The 16,592-nt window shown below is 40.4% G+C and overlaps 1 pseudogene; it reads left to right on the top strand.

Annotated features, from left to right (window-relative positions):
* The first annotated feature begins 355 nt into the window (after positions 1-355).
* The window catches only part of LOC113911129, a 55,073-nt pseudogene continuing 38,836 nt past the window's right edge, over positions 356-16,592 (top strand).

Here is a 16,592-nt window from a genome sequence, read left to right as displayed (position 1 = left end):
ATATATTTCTCAAGCTCATGATACAGACAACAGATTATTGTTTGCCATAGGCCAAGATGGGAGGTAGGAGAAATGTATGAATTTTTTTTAACTTAAATGAATTGAATTTAAAAAATACTTTTATTTTCATCCTTTCCTGGAATCTGATAGACTGTAGCAAAATCTAGACATCCATAGATTCCCAAGCAATCAATGAGTGAATGTAGAGAACAATTTCCAATGTGGTCGTGGAGGTCTCCAGCAAGAAGATGGAGCCACAGACATGGGGGCCCAGGGCTGTCAGGCAGCCTCACAGAGCTTTGGATTGTGAGGAGGAGGGTCACCATGGTGGCTGAGGGGGTGTCAAAGGCAAAAGATGGCCGAAGAAAGGTGCCTGAAAAGTCCCTTCAGTACAGTGCAGAAGTCATAAAGAAACAAATGAAAGAGAAAATAAATAAAAACTAGTCAGACATTGGCAAATGTAAGTCTGTCCTACCTATTTTGTACCAAATTATCACTAACACTTCTAAGCTGCTGACAAATTACAGGGACAACAACAGAGTATTGGTTTTAGTCTTGGAAAGTGAAAATTCCAAAGTGAGAGAAGAACAGGATGTCCTTTTACAGATGAGAAAATAATGTTACTACTTCGTACATGTCAGCTATGTATGTTTGAAAAAAATCTTACTTCGTAGTAGACAGAATAAACTTCTCAGACCCAAGGGCTTAGTGAATCCCTCTGGAGAAAACTCCAGTAGTGATTGTACTGCTAGGGATTTACTGGTCAAGGATTTTTAAGTTCCTCTTCAGGAAGCTGGCCTTCCAGGACAGGGAGAATCATTCCCAATAGAAAAGCAAATATCTGCTATTCCTCAAGATAGATTCGATTTTGCAGTTTCTAGTTCAGGTGAAGGTAGGTGTACTGATGACGATGTCTTACTTAGAACTGTATCTGACCAGGGTGCCTGGGTGGCTCAGTCAGTTAAGTGTCCGACTCTTGATTTCAGCTTAAGTCATGTTCTCAGGTTTATTGGGTCAAGCCCTGCACTGGGCTCCATGCTGGACGTGGAGCTTGCTTAGGATTCTCTCTCTCACTCTCCCTCTGCACACCCTCACCACCCAGCATGAGCTCTCTATAAAAAACAAACAAAAACAAAAAACAAAGAAAAAATGTAACTGCCCACCTCAGTTTAAAGGAAGGTTTTACCAATCTATGTAATATGCTACATTGGGTGACTCGGAGACCAATCATTAGGCAGAGGAATGTTTTGAATTGGATAAAATTAGATTTGCAGATCTGCTAGGACATAGATACTTCTTGGAAATGTAGAACAGATGTTTGTCAATGGAATGACGACCAAATTGACTAATCACCAAAGCTAATCCTCACAGGAAGGATTACTCAATCAGGTCATGTTAGAGTCTAACTCTGAACAAACTAAAACTAAGCACAGAGAGGCAAAACGAAGAAAACGAAGAAGGAAAAGCTAATAGAGAAAGGAAATTGAAGTCTATATCAAAGCATTAAGGGAGCAAAAGTGAAAATTAAACCAAACCAAACCAAACAAAACGCTATTTAAAAAAAATGGAAAGATATGTCAGTTCAAGTATTGCTAACAATTTCAATTTGACATTGGACGTTCATCTCACTCTTCTCAGGCAAAATAAAATGAGCAGGTATTCTAAAAAAGAAGAAAGCAACAACAAGTCTGAAAGGAGTGTCTATGAATCAAGTACTTTGGGAAGTGATTCCGATGACTTCTACTGGCCCTAAAAACACTACAAATACATTCAAAAATCTCACCAGCCAATCACGCAGGAGCCCAACCTCCAAGCCTTGATCTAAATGAGCATGAAAATGTATCCACTAGGGACGCTTGGGTGACTCAGTCAGTTAAGTGTCTGCCTTCTGCTCAGGTCATGATCCCAGGATCCGGTGATGAAGCCCCACATTGGGCTCCTTGCTCAGCAGGGAGCCTGCTTCTCCCTCTGCCTGCCGCTCCCCCTGCTTGTACTCTCTCTCTGACAAACAAAATAAATAGAATCTTAGAAAAGAAAAGAAAAGAAAATGTGTCCATTAAAAAGACTGCACATGGGATATTAGGCGTGATCAGTGGAGCCCTGAAGAGTGGCATTTATCAAGAAGCTCTCTACAGGACCCTACAGGATCCTACGGATGACCTATAACCCTTTAAAAATATCTTTTAAAAAGACTCAGACGTCTCTGTACTGAAGGGTTGAAAAGGCAAAAATGCAGGGCGCCTGGGTGGCTCAGTTGGTTAAGCGACTGCCTTCGGCTCAGGTCATGATCCTGGAGTCCCAGGATCGAGTCCTGCATCAGGCTTCCCGCTCAGCGAGGAGCCTGCTTCTCCCTCTGGCCCTCCCCCTTCTCATGTGCTCTCTCTCTCTCTCTCATTCTCACTCTCTCAAAATAAATAAATAAATCTTAAAAAAAAAAGAAAAGGCAAAAATGCATAAATCAGGAACAGATACATAGAGATTAAAAAGAAATTTAATTAGGAGAAATTCAAATGCTAATGAGTAAATCAGTATATTCGACAATACTTGTCCATAATGTCCATTTTGCAGCATGCCAATAAATCCCTAGAAACCTTCCTAATGAAATAACTGAACCATTCTATCTCAAAAGCATGAGAAATCACTTAGGTATATCCTATTCAAGACCAGCACTGGCTGCTTTGCTTGGAAAATCCCACAATCTGCAAGGCAATGATTGGATTTTAGCAAATCACTTTAGATACTTCACTTCCTCCAGTTTATGAAATGTGGTGTTTAGACTCTCTGAGACACACATATATTGAGATGTTGCTGTGTTGTCCAGGATATGGTCTCATCTCAGTGTCCCCAGCACAGGTTTTAGGGAAACGAGAGAGATCTGCCTTCATGAAAACAGACAAACAAACAAACAAGCAAACAGAGAGAGATGGAATGTTCCAAACAAAAAAAACCCTGCCACCCCACCACCAGACACCTCACTAGTTACCTCGTCTTTACCTAGAGGTTATCACCAAGGTCTCCTTCTCCCCTCTACTGAAAATCAGAAAATATGTTTTTCCTCCAAAAAACAATGAAGAAAATCCAGCAGTGTCTTTGCCTAAGAATAGGTCCACAGCTTGTGTGAACTAGAAGACAGAGAAGAGGAGATTCTTTTTTTTAAAGATTTTATTTATTTATTTGACAGAGAGAGACCCAGCGAGAGAGGGAACACAAGCAGGGGGAGTGGGAGAGGGAGAAGCAGGCTTCCCGCCGAGCAGGGAGCCCGATGCAGGACTCGATCCCAGGACCCTGGGATCATGACCTGAGCTGAAGGCAGACGCTTAACCAACTGAGACACCCAGGCGCCCCAAGAGGAGATTCTTTTATAGAGTTATGTTTCTTGAATTCTATTTTCAAGACGAAAAAAGACTCTAAACAGAGTTCTAAAAAAAAAAAAATTACAATGAAGCTTTTTTGTTGGATGCCATTGAAATTCATCCCACCCACCCCCCCCCCCCCATTTCTCAAAGAAGATTCTGTAAGAGAGCACAGGTGGGTCCAGTTATTGCCATACAATATTCTCTTGACTGACTTCTACAGATCATGAACATTACTTCAAAACTATACTTAAACTTGGGGCGCCTGGGTGGCTCAGTCGTTAAGCGTCTGCCTTCGGCTCAGGTCATGATTCCCGGTCCTGGGATCGAGCCCCACATCGGGCTCCGTGCTCAGCAGGAAGCGTGCTTCTCTCTCTCTCTCACTCCCCCTGCTTGTGTTCCCTCTCTCGCTGTGTCTCTCTCTGTCAAATAAATAGATAAAATCTTAAAAAAAAAAAGACTATACTTAAACAATGTTGTTTTATTTTAAACCTTTTATGGATTTAGGCTACTTTTCTTTTGAATAATAAATGTTTCCTTAAGCACTGTAATAGTTTCAATTTCTTTTAATGCTCCAAATCCTTAATTTTAACTGAAATGAATCTTCTACAACTGTTTTGGGGAAGTGATAATGATTATTAAAATGAAGATATTTTAATTATAAGCTCTTGGAATCCTTATTTTTCCCTGAAGTGGGGGAGCTAAAGCGAATGATTTTTGAAGATAGATTGAGAATCTTTTGAAACTCTGTACTGTAATATTGGGGAAAAATAAATTGTTGATTTTTACTCTTTGTGACACAAACATCACTGTGTCTAAGATTATCTGGGCTGCTATAACAAAATGCATGGACCGGGTGGCTTACACCAGAGAAACTTATTTCTCATGGTTCTGGAGGGTGAGAGTCCAAGATCAGACAGGGTTCCGGCAGCTTCGGTTCTGGTGAGACCCCTCTTCCTGGCTTCCAATGGCCATCTCCCTGCTCTGTCTTCATAAGGCAGTTCCTTGCTGTGTACTCTCACAAGCCGGGCAGGACACTCAGTATCTCTTCCCATAAGGACTCTAATCCTATTGGATCAGGGCCCCACCTTTGGCCTCATTCAACCTTAATTTCTTCCTTACACCAAAAATAACCACACTTGAAGTTGGTACTTCAATATATGCAGTTTGTGGAGGGTGGGAGTGCCAGGGGACAAAGCTTCAGTCCATAACAGAGATTCTGGTCAGAGAACTTAGCTAGGGCTTGGCAACTGGTGTAGGACCACCTCTGAACCCTAAGACTTAAGTGTCCATTATTCAAAGTGATCCCTCAGCAAAAATTATGAATTACTATACCAAAGATTTTCAAGATACTGCCCTTATGTAGTAAAAAAAAAAAAAAAAAGAAAGAAAAAAATTCCAGTATGAAAATGTTTGAATGTCAAGGACTTTTGAATTTGTTTTATATAAAGTTTTTGATCAAGTAATGATAGGGTATTCATTCAGTTTAGAAAATTGATAGCCTACATTTGTATATATCTTTTTAAACTTTTAAGCAATTATAGTCTATCCATTCTTAAAGAGTGATACAGTTCTGTATGAGATTAAACAAAATGCAAAACAAACAAACAAAAACCCAAACAGAGGTCATGCTCCACCCCATGAAGAAGTTTCCACTGTTGCCTGTGGCTTCCATTCTGTGCTCCATTTCTAGACTCTGGTGATCCAGCTCCACTTAGGATGCCTCCCATCTGCATTCTGCCTCTTCCTCTGGCTCATTTGGATTTAAACTCCCTCCCTCATGGGGCGCCTGGGTGGCTCAATCGTTAAGCCTCTGCCTTCGGCTCAGGTCATGATCCCAGGTCCTGGGCTCGAGCCCCACATTGAGTTCCCTGCCCAGCAAGGAGACTGCTTCTCCCTCTCCCTCTGCCTGCAGCTCAGCCTGCTTGTGCTCTCTTTCTCTCTGAGTCAAATAAAAATAAAATCTTTAAAAAAATAAAATAAACTCCCTCCCTCAGAATTCTCATAAGTATTTGCTGGTGGTATTATGTTCTATGATATAGAAATGCAGCCTCCTCTAAAGAATCAAACAATGCATTGTATCAGTATAAAAAGAAGAACTTGAAAAGCCTACTCTCCCTCCTCTGCACAGAAGCACGGACATTTTGTCAGGCCCTCTTTTTTTTCTTTTCAACAGCTGAGCATCTTTCAGACCTAGGGTTGACCCTGTGATTCTGAGATGGAGAGAAGACAAATCAGGCTAATATTGTTGCATGCAGCCCCATTGCCACCCCCACTCATTACAAAGACTGCAGGCGCAGCCCACCCATAGGAATGAGCCCTAGGATCACTCGTTTGCTCTAAATCTTCAGCATTTAGTGTGGTGCCTGGCCCATAATAAATATTCTAGAATTGTGGAGTAGATAAATAGATAAATGACAATAACCAAACAAAATGCCCAGTGGATCCATTTGCGCAAACTGCTTGAAAGATCAAATCAATTATAATTTTAAGCCAAGTAAACCTCCTCTTTGTTTTATTAATAACACTAAGCCAAGGGAGTTTTTTTTTAATTATTATAGCAAGCATTATTTTACAGTATTCATTAGAATAGTACAGACCATAAGTCCTTGAGATTAAGGGTAACACATTATTTTTGCCTCTTCCTCACTTAAACGCCTGCTGCTGATGTTGTGAAGCGATTTGATAGAGTAATCTTAAGCCAATTATTTAAATATAAATTTTCTTTAATGAAATATTAGTGCCCATTAATTATACTACTATTAATATAGTAAATTTTGCCAGTAGAAATGCTCCTAAATGAACTTTCATCTGTTCTTTTTACAAAATCAATCAATCAATAATAAATAAATAAACAAACAAACACAAACTTTTGTTAGTATTATACATAAGACTTTGGTGCACTTATGCCTGCAAATTTGGTTGCAGTCTTTATAATGTGCATCTGAGAATGAGAATTTCTTATTAAAAACAAACAAACAAACAAAAACAAAGAAAGAAAAGAACCTGCAAGAGGTTGAGATTTCATTGTCTAACATATGGTAATCTATCTTCAGAAAATTGTCTAGTTTATCTTATTTTTTCTCAGGTGTGCTTTTTCATTTAGCTTAATTGCACTTACATTTTTTAATCTTATTTTTCAAACTGAGATATAATTGACATATAACATTGCATTTAATTTTACAACATAATGATTTGATGTTTGTATATATTATAAAATGATTGCCATGATACATTTAGTTAACATTCGTCACCATTCACAGGTTCAAATTATTTTTTTTCTTATAATGAGAACTTTTAAGATTTACTCTCTTACCAACTTTCTTTTTTTTTTTTTTTAAGATCTAATTTATTTATTTGAGAGAGAGAGAGAGCACACAAGCGATTGGGGGCATCTGACGCAGAGGGAGAAGCAGGCTCCTGGCTGAGCAAGGAGCCGGATGAGGGACTCCATCCCAGGACCCTGGGCCGAAGGCAGACGCTTAACCAACTGAGCCACCCAGGCATCCCTCTTAACACCTTTCAAACATACAGTTTGTGTTAACTATCGGCCCCTGTGCTGTACATGACAACCGTATGACTTAGTTATCTTTTAACTGGAAGTTTGTACTTTTGACCACCTTAAGGCCTTCTAAATCATTTTGTTTTTTTGTTTCTTGGCGCTGTTTTTTACACTGAGATCATAAATATGTGTATGTGCTATTCGTGTGTGTGTTTACACAAAACAACAGAGAGAGAGAGAAAGGTAGACAGAAGAGAGAGGAAGAGAATTTTCAGATCTTTTTATTGCTACTGCTGTTCAACAATATATCGTGGTGTTTCTAAGATAATACCTATAGTTCTCTCTCATTCTGATTAGAGTTGCATAATATTCCCTCATATGGGCTCATTCTACTTTCCTTCTTTCTGGAACGGTGCATTTTAGTTACTCATCTATTATTTTCTATTATAGACAATCTTGCAAATATATTTATTTAAGTGGCTGTGCCCTCATTTGCATTTCTGTAAAATAAATCTTTGTACTTTTATTTTTTTTTAATTTTATTTATTTGTCAGAGAGAGAGTATGAGCAGGGGGAGGGGCAGAGGGAGAAGCTGGCTCCCCAGCGAGCAGGGAGCCCGATGCAGGCCTCGATCCCAGGACCCTGGGATCATGACCTGAGCCCAAGGCAGACGCTTAACGACTGAGCCACCCAGGCACCCCAGATCCTTGTACTTTTAAACACTGCTTCCTGATCACAAGCCCCCAGTGAACACCCCTTGCCCACAGTTGCCGGCACAGCTCCCCCAGTACATTTGGCCCCTCTCCTATTAATAATAGGAAAACAATTCAAAACAACGTAAAATTAACTGATGATGTGTAGGTTTGAGACTCAAAGGACAGTAATGGTGTATTTAATAATATTTAAATCACGAGATTTTTTTTTAAAGATGTTATTTATTTATTTGACAGAGAGAGACACAGCAAGAGCAGGAACACAAGCAGGAGGAGTGGGAGAGGGAGAAGCAGGCTTCCCGCAGAGCAGGGAGCTGGATGTGGGGCTCGATCCCGGGACCCTGGGATCATGACCTGAGCTGAAGGCAAATGCTTAATGATTGAACCACCCAGGCACCCCTAAATCATGAGATATTGTAAAATGAATGAAATAATGTATGGAATGACATTTGGAAGTGAATGAGAGTTAATAAACCTTATAAAATATAGGCAAATTATTTTATCAGTTATTTGGATTAAATATAATAAAGTTTCAAAAAGCAACAGGAACAAAAATGCCTTGGTGGGGCATTCCACACTTAGTCACAGACAAACTGATCTCAAGTGATTCTCAAAAATCAAAGATGGATTTGATAAGAATATTTCATAATTTTTGAAAACATAACACATCATGCAGAAATCACTGGAAAGACGAAAAATAATTTGCCTTGTATTGCTATTACAACTGCATTGAATCAGAATCTGAAAATCTTATCATTTCCATTTTAAATAAATTTCAAAGAAGGCCAGAAAGCAGAGTGAAATGTGACCCCCTCTCCTACACTGAGCAATACAAACAGCAAATGGAAAAAGGGATATTGAAGAACTCTCATGCCCATATATGAAAATCTCACACTGGAGTTTTGCAGGTAGGTATTGTTGTGTCTCTGATATGTAACTCAGAGAAGGGGAAAAAAGAAAAAGAAAAAAAAAAAAGAGAAAGTTTTCAAAAGAACAGATCCTAAATATGAAGGGACTCATTGCATTTGATGGAAAGAAAAAATGATAAAATATTTTAAAACATTCAAGGAACAGAAAGAATTAAAATAAAACAAATATTTCAAGTTGAAAGAGTTAATGAAAGAAAATGATGAGTCTCTGGAGAATGAAGTAGTATCTCAGGTATCAAGAATCATTTTACGGACGCCTGGGTGGCTCAGTTGGTTAAGCGACTGCCTTCGGCTCAGCTCATGATCCTGGAGTCCCGGGATTGAGTCCCACATCGGGCTCCCTGCTCAGCGGGGAGTCTGCTTCTCCCTCTGACCCTCTTCCCTCTCATGCTCTCTATCTCTCATTCTCTCTCTCAAATAAATTAATTAAAAAAATCTTTAAAAAAAATCATTTTACAACAAAAGCTACTTTTAAAAATCTTAAACTTCCATGTGAAGCGTTGCTATATAAATGTTTCTGTGAAAGCCTTCTGTTCATCCCTGGGGTTGAAAGACATTTTCTCCTGTATGCTAAGCATTATTTTTCTGCACAATGTCCCCTTTTTACTTACAGTCGTTCCTCTTGTGAAAATAAATATTTCTGCCCCTTTTGATTTATACACACACACACACACACACTCACATGCACAATTCAACCTATTACTACTCTTAACATTAATTAGCAAAGCATTGCATGTGATCACTTTTACAAGATTATGTGGGTGTGAGTGTAATATGAAGCTATGACTGAGAAATTTATAATGGAGTACCTTCTCTCTCTTCACTGAGACAGTGTCGCAACCTAAGCATTATCAGTGAAATTAGGCAAATGTGCAAATAGAGTTACCCGTTCATGCCCAATTTCCTCGTTTCTCACAAAAGACAAGTCCGCATCATATGAGGGCCAGAAACCCCAGTTCCAAAAGGGCGATGAGAGGAGTTCTTAGACTCACATATCCTGAAACCCAGGAGTGGGGCCTCCCAGGGATGATGAACTCATGAGCCGATTGCTCCCCATTCCCCTGCTCTGCCTTTCTGATTTGGGGGTGTCTTCCTCTTGGACAGAGAGCTTTGGCAGTTCCCAGCACACACAGGCACCCAGGACAAAGAGCCACATGTTTTAGAATAAGTCTTTATTAAGGAAGAAAATCTCTCCTAGAACCTCATCAGTAAACTTCTCCTTAAGACCGATGGACCAGGGCGGGTTAGCTGCAGGCCTCAAGAACTCCCTGGCAGGAGGGCTGGTTTAAGTTAATCCTGGTTTCCGTGCATGTTTCTTTCATTTTTTTTTTTAAGATTTTTTTTAATCCATTTATTTGACAGAGAGATAGAGAGAGCACAAGTAGGCAGAGCGGCAGGCAGAGGGAGAGGGAGAAGCAGACTCCCCGCTGAGCGGGGAGCCCGATGCAGGGCTCGATCCCAGGACCCTGGGGTCATGACCTAAGCCTAAGTCAGACACTTAACCAACTGAGCCACCCAGGCCCCTCTCCGTGCATGTTTCTTATAAGGTAAAGGATGATGGTGCTGTGGGAGGGACGCAGTGTGTGGGCAGTTTGTCCTATCTGTCACATCAAATAAACTTTAAATTTTTTTAGCAGAAGATTGTTTATGCTAAAATTTTTGTATCCCATCCCTTGGCTTCTTTGCACTCTGAAATGTATAACAGTGACTTGGTCATTTAATAAATGAATATATATCATGAGACCTAGAGATACAAATTGAAATGGGGAAGGGAGCGCCTGGGAAAGCACATCTAAATAAACTCTCAAAAATCCCTATATATCAAGGAACAGTCTATGCCTACAGTAGCCAGCTGTTAATATGTGACTAGCGTGGACCACTAATTACCGACACAAATCCAGATGCATGTCACCTACCTCCAGCCCTGCGGACTTCATGGATAAATTGCTCTATCACCCTTAAAAGCAGATACATTTTGTTCATTAAATATTTAACCTTGAAGCCAAGCCTGTTACAGTCTTTTTGCCCAAAGCATAAGAGTCTCAGATCATAAAATCCAACATTTTCTGTCCTGGAAAGGGCCCCATGCCAGGGAGGAGGGATGCAAGACATCCTTGAAACCAGCCCTTCAAGGACACATCTATGCGCACACGGCAGAAATCCAGGGGGAGACTTTCCCCCAGAAATGCTTGTTGTGAAAACACGCCATTGAGACAAATCTGTTGAATTCCACTGTCTCCAAGACAAGGTGTGAGTGGCCCCCTGAGGGGATAGTTCTGCATTTCTGTGGGGCCTACCCTCCATGTCTTAGAACCACATTTCTGATCTCACAGAGGAAGACCAAGATTCAAGCAGAAGTTCATGAGGCCTTCTTACGTTGGACCTCAAAGGTGTCGGTGCGGTTGCTATATGACTTCCCTAGGCCTCAGGGTTGCAGCCAGCCTGGGATGATTCATTTGCTTTGTCCCTCTCTGTCTGACCAGCACATCATTGAGGTTTGGAAGGGGGTTGGTTGGGTTTTAGCGGGGTCCATAAGCTAGCGGCCTCTCTCACCTGTTACCCGGGAATGTGCCCACTTACTCTTTTTGCTCGGCATTAAAGGCCTGGGGTTATAGCTGTGTTCGTGACCCTGGGCTATCCCACCAGTCTGCCCTCCCTCTTGCAGAAGTGCTCCTTCTCCAGGGTGACGAGTTAAGGGGAAACGCTATGCCTCCTTGATCCGCATCCAATCCGGAAGGGTGTAAACCCCTCACCTGCACGGGGCTTCCTCTCTGAGGAAGCTCTGCTCTTGGTCAGTTTACTGGAACAATCTCTTTCCTTGTTTATTTGTTTATTGAGAATAAGGTAAAGTGGGGTGTGGCGGTAAAGCAAATGCATGGATAATAAATCTAACTCTGGACAATGGTAGGGGTAATCAGTTATGGAGTTAGAATGAGAACATAGGTCTGTTCAATTCCGAAGCACACTGCACCAACTAGCTCACACTCTAGAGGCCTGTAAATAAAAATCCCATTTTTTTTTAATTTGTATTCTTTAATTTTAATTCCAGTATAGTTAACACACTGTGTTACCTTAGTTTCAAGTGTACAATATAGTGATTCGACAATTCTATACATTACTCAGTGCCAAATGGCTTTATTCTGGGGAAAGAATTTCTAGCTTAGTCTTAATGGACTAACATTTATTAGGAAAGCAAAGTAAAAAAGACTCTTTCCAGAAGGAAAAGAGTAGTATCAAAACACAAAGTTGTCAAAACAAAACAAAACACCTCATTTGAAGATCTCTGAGCAATTTAATATGCTGAAGAATATTATTAATGCAGGACTGTGGTAATAGGTAAGGACAGGGACATAGGAAATGGATGTCCTCCAATATGTGTATTAATCAGGTCAGGCTGACATAACAAAATACCAGAGGCTGGACAGCTTCAACAGGAGACTGGTGCTTTCTCATGGTTCTGGAGGCTAGGAGTCTAAGACCAGGGTTCTCTCCGAGGCCTCGCCTATTCGCTTACAGGTGGCTGCCTTCTCACTGTGCACAGAGCAAGCACTTGGCACCTCTTCTTACAAGGACGCTAATACTATTAAATCAGTTTCACCTTTTTTTTTAAAGATTTTCATTGATTTGACAGAGAGACACGGAGAGAGAGGAACACAAGCAGGGGGAGTGGGAGAGGGAGAAGCAGACTCCCCGCTGAGCAGAGAGCCCGACGTGGGTCTCGATCCCAGGACCCTGGGGCCATGACCCGAGCCGAAGGCAGACGCCCAACGACTGCGCCACCCAGGCGCCCCAAATTAGTTTCACCCTTATGACCTCATTTAACCTTAGTTACTTCCTGATAAGCCCTATTTCCAAATACAGTCACATGGGGGTTGGGCTTGGACATATGAATTTTGCGAGGGACACAATTCAATCTATAGGGTTCCACCCCTGCTCACCCCAATTCATGTCCTTCTCACATGTAAATACATTCATTCCATCCCAAACATCTTAACTTATTCCAGCATCAACTCTGAAGCCCAAAGTTTCATCTAAATGCTATGCATATCAGACATAGGTGAGACTCATGTCCCTGAGTGCAGAGATGACCCTCCAATGACAGCATGGGCTGAGTTTTTGACAAAGAAATGGGGAAAAAAAAAAAAAGAGCAGACAAATTTTTGAGGTCTGAAGGGAGTAGAGTTCACAAGATTTAGGGGTCAGCTGGATTTGAAGAATCAGAAGAAATGGAAGTCCACTAGGTCATCCAGGTCTCCAACTTAGATGAGTTACTACGTGGTGTAACCATTAATCACACGCAATGGGAGGAAAATAATCGTGGGGAGATAATGGATTTGGTGAGAAGGCACATGCAACTGTTGCTTTCACTTTTTCCTATAAATCTCCAAATCTAATGCATAGCTAATAGAGTACATCAATTTACTCCCTGTATTTTATCAGCCCTTTCTGACCTCACACTTTTTAGCTGCGAGAATCTCCATCTATATGGATTCATGACAAACTATATTCTGAGTCATTGAGAAAATAAATAGCACTATGTTGTAAGATCTTGTCTAGAAGTTGAAATTTGGGAATTACTCTATTGCCCTAGGTCAGAAATAGGCAAGGTGAGCTCCTAAAACTTTCATGAGGTAATTTTTAATCTCCATGTTGTTGCGACTGAGCTTCAGCTCAGGCTCCTGACCTCAAAATAGACTTCCCAAGACCAAGGAGCAGGATTAGCAGGATGACCTATTCTCTTGATTTTGAGGGGTTCATGTTTGTCCCTCCCCTTGGGATAAAGGCTGGGATTCTGTTTTAACCGAGGTGTCAATCTCTGTTGACCCTCTCAAACACATGCAAGCAGACACACAGACATATATATACACATGTGGGTTCTTCTACCAAGACACTGCTGAGCTCAGAACAACCACCATCCTGGACTCCTGTAAATCCTCTCCCTAGACAGAACCTCTTGGCTGAAGATACCACCCCATATCAATAGAGGTAGGTTTCTTTTTCCTGATTCAACACCATTATCTAAACTGCATTCCTTGGGGACATCCTTTATTGTTCAATTAGTGCCTGCAGTTGAAGTTCCTCTAATTTTCTCTCTAAGTCCAGCTTAGTCAAGGCCAAGGTTATATGGACAAACGTTATGGTAAATATTTACGTTATTTTTTTTAAAGAGTTTATTTATTTATTTGACAGAGAGAGACACAGCGGGGGAGGGAACACAAGCAGGGGGAGTGGGAGAGGGAGAAGCAGGCTTCCCCCCGAGCAGGGAGCCCAATGCGGGGCTCGATCCCAGGACCCCGGGATCATGACCTGAGCCGAAGGCAGACGCTTAATGACTGAACCACCCAGGTGCCCCTAAATATTTACTTTAAAGAAATCTTTGTTTCTAAGATGTGAGGGTTCTAAGGTTAGACTTTATTGGTATATTTGTACTTCGGTGTTTTCTTAGCCAAAAGAAAACTTTAATGATAGTGAAAAAAGTCAAGTGAGTATGCTATATTTGAAAAAAAGTCTCCATACAGATGATTTCAAATGTTATGTGAATAATAAATGGTCAAGGTATTTTGTTTTTCCTCAGGTTTGTTTTTTTTTTTATACACCATGCACCAAGTATTTTATCTAGTTTATTCTTATTTGAGCTTAAATAATAGGAACAAACAACTCTTAATTGATAGTCTATACAAATCCACCTGGAAAATAAACATATTACATTAAATATTTAAAAATAAATACTAGGAAATGTACCATTTGGTCCATATGCAGCTCAGTATGCCACTTACTGTGTCCCTGTACCCCTGACAGATTTCGTGATGGCTCTAAAACATTTATGTCTTTAGCATAAAGAGAAGTGATTATCTCATATGGAAGCATTGCTTTAAAGCAAATTTTTAATAGTTTTTTCTGCTATTTTGGACTCAGGGATATATAAAATAGGAATATTAATGAATAAAGATAAACCCTCTAGAAAAATTTCCTTTTGAATCCCAAAATAATAACTGCATTATCAGTGATAGGTACTTTCAGGTTTTAGAATAGGACTATAATGGGATATAATTTTGTTAAACATTTTTGTTATTTGGTTAAATATTTTGCCTAACAATTTTTATGTGCACCATTTTATTGTCTAATTAGAATGAAAGTGTTTAACTACTGCCATAAAATGTTAGTTCAAAACAAAGTAATACAATTCTATTAGTAAAAAAAGAGGCAAAAAAAAATTAGAAGCTAAAGGTGTGGGATAAACTACTCATAAAATAATGATAAATACACTGTGACTATAGAAACTGGAATTTTATTCATTCTTTTTCTTCTAAAGGACTTTAGAATTGTAGCAAATGTGTTGTAAACATCTTAGTTTTTGAAATACTTTATTCATGAGAAGCTTACCATGGCCGTTCCCATCCGAACACATCTTTCCAGAGAAAGCAAACATAAGAGAGAAAATGATGAGCAGATAGCTATCACGCAGGAATATTTTTAAGTTTAATATATTGATCTTTTGTTTGATTGAGGACATTCATTATATCCAGTAATACAGAACAGAAGAAGGTTAGGGAAAGAGCAAACTTTATGTTCTTCCTGCCTGCCATGCATCCTCTTTGGGTAACAGCATTCAAATCTGCCTTTGAAAACACCCCTCTGTCTCCCAGGTCTGACGCCTGAACTAGGGCTGGTTCTGTTCTGTCTAGGGGCCTGACAAGATGATGGGAATCACTTCAAGATTTGAATCTTAGCAAGGTGAAAGTATTGTACCTCCAAAAACAGTAGTCAGAAAATTTGATTCTGACAATGGTGCCCCTAAAAGACTTTACTTTAGGGTTCTCCTGGTTCCTGTTTTCTGTAAGCCTGGATTGGATTTCATCAACTATCCATTTCCTTCCAATAAAATGTTCCCTTATGTTAGGCAGAGTTGGATTCTGTTCCATGTAATCAAATAGTCATAAATACTACACAGCTATACAGAGTCATTCCTTCTGAAATGCTTGAGAGTAGATATTGGTTTCCAGAAATGATTGAAATAGAGTTAATGTAAGTGCCTCCACTATAAAAAAGGTAAGCAGGCACACAGTGAGAAAAGCAACTTCAGGGAATCTAGAATTTATGGTGATTAGAACCCGAAGCCTGGTCTCTGCTCAAATCTTGCTACACATGTGACCTTGAATCAATCATATAACCACATTCCTTACTTTTCCCAGGAGTAGGGATAAAAAAGGCCGGGTCATTTCCCTATGAACATTGTATTTACAGTGCCTTATGGTTTTGGCACACCATTTTTGCTCTGTGAAGATTTTTATTTATTTTTTGTTTTTTATTTTAAAACATTTTATTTATTTATTTATTTGACAGACAGAGTGAGCACAAGCAGGGGGAGCAGCAAGCAGAGGGAGAGGGAGAAGCAGGCTTCCTGCTGAGCAGGGAGCCGGATGCCAGGCTCGATCCCAGGACCCTGGGATCATGACCTGAGCTGAAGGCAGACGCCTAATGACTGAGCGATGCAGGGGCCCCAACTATGAAGATTTTTAAAATGATTAAAATTGTATTCTGTTTACCACTTAGTAGGTAAGAGAATTGTAGTGGATGTTTGTCATTCTCTTGCAAGCTTAATGTCTGAAACCCATGCCTTATAAACCTTGTTGATCAAAACAACCCATCAACCCACAATCGACTAAAGATTCTGAAAGTGACAGAGATAAGCTTTGAGCAACTTTTTATGAACAAGGACAAGGGAATGGGACCCCACGTTCCACCCAATCTCATGAACCCATCTTGGACCAGGGATGGGGATTGTGGGATGCAAAGAGGTGGGAACCACACACACAAAAATGTTCTGTCCAGGCAGTGCTGTTTCAGGAAAAGTGGCACCTCAGGAGAACATCGGGAGTGTGGAAAGGAACGGCAGGTGTGTGTGAAGCACATGCTCATTCCAGCCCTTGATGTGGTGGTAGGACTGGTGGTGGTTACTGAAGTCCCCATGGGATTCTACTTGTGATTTGGGTCACCGAAGCAGCTTCATAAGCCCTGAGCCTGGCTATCTGGTTCTCCTGGCATAGTTCTCAAGAGCAAATGTTCTCAAGCTTCCCTAGACTAGCAGCATCAG

The sequence above is a fragment of the Zalophus californianus genome, chromosome 12, assembly GCF_009762305.2.
Source record: "Zalophus californianus isolate mZalCal1 chromosome 12, mZalCal1.pri.v2, whole genome shotgun sequence".
NCBI classification, from domain to species: domain Eukaryota; kingdom Metazoa; phylum Chordata; class Mammalia; order Carnivora; family Otariidae; genus Zalophus; species Zalophus californianus.
The sequence above is the reverse complement of the archived record's forward strand: the minus strand, read 5'-3'. Positions and strand labels throughout refer to the sequence as shown.